This window comes from Meleagris gallopavo (assembly GCF_000146605.3).
Source record: "Meleagris gallopavo isolate NT-WF06-2002-E0010 breed Aviagen turkey brand Nicholas breeding stock chromosome 19 unlocalized genomic scaffold, Turkey_5.1 Chr19_random_7180001835811, whole genome shotgun sequence".
NCBI classification, from domain to species: domain Eukaryota; kingdom Metazoa; phylum Chordata; class Aves; order Galliformes; family Phasianidae; genus Meleagris; species Meleagris gallopavo.
Window position 1 is genome coordinate 1 of NW_011099281.1, and position 448 is coordinate 448.

At 48.9% G+C, this 448-nt stretch overlaps 1 non-coding gene across 1 annotated transcript; it reads right to left on the reverse strand.

Annotated features, from left to right (window-relative positions):
* Positions 1 to 263: 263 nt before the first annotated feature.
* On the reverse strand, positions 264 to 395 carry LOC116217602. The gene has a single exon (XR_004162303.1). It is a non-coding gene; the product is annotated as a small nucleolar RNA SNORA65 (small nucleolar RNA).
* Positions 396 to 448: the final 53 nt, after the last annotated feature.

Consider the following 448-nt stretch of genomic DNA (forward strand, 5'->3'; position numbering starts at 1 on the left):
AGTCCCACTCCTTAAGGTCAGTACTTACCAGACAGCTCTCGAGCCAAAGATCTGTGCCTCATCTGCCGAGCGATGTTCACTATCTCATCAAAGCTGACACTGCCACTGTGCTTTACTGTGAAGCAAAACAATGGCACCAGTAAGTTCACTGAAGCACAGTGCACTTCCAGCTCCCCATGCTCCAACAGAAAAACACCATTCCTAGCACTCAGATCACACAGAGAGCAATGAGGTTACAGCTACGCTGGGACTGTGATCAGTGCTGCTGTTCCCAGCCTTCGGCACAGAGTTACCCACAAGAAAAAGAATAACTCTGTTTCCTAGGTTGGCATTTTCTCTCAGCTCACCTCTGGACTATACAAGTCACTGCATTACAAGACAGGTACAGTGGCGGGTGGCTGTTCTGCTCACTTTGAAGACGTATGCACTGTCTGCGTGCTACACTTCA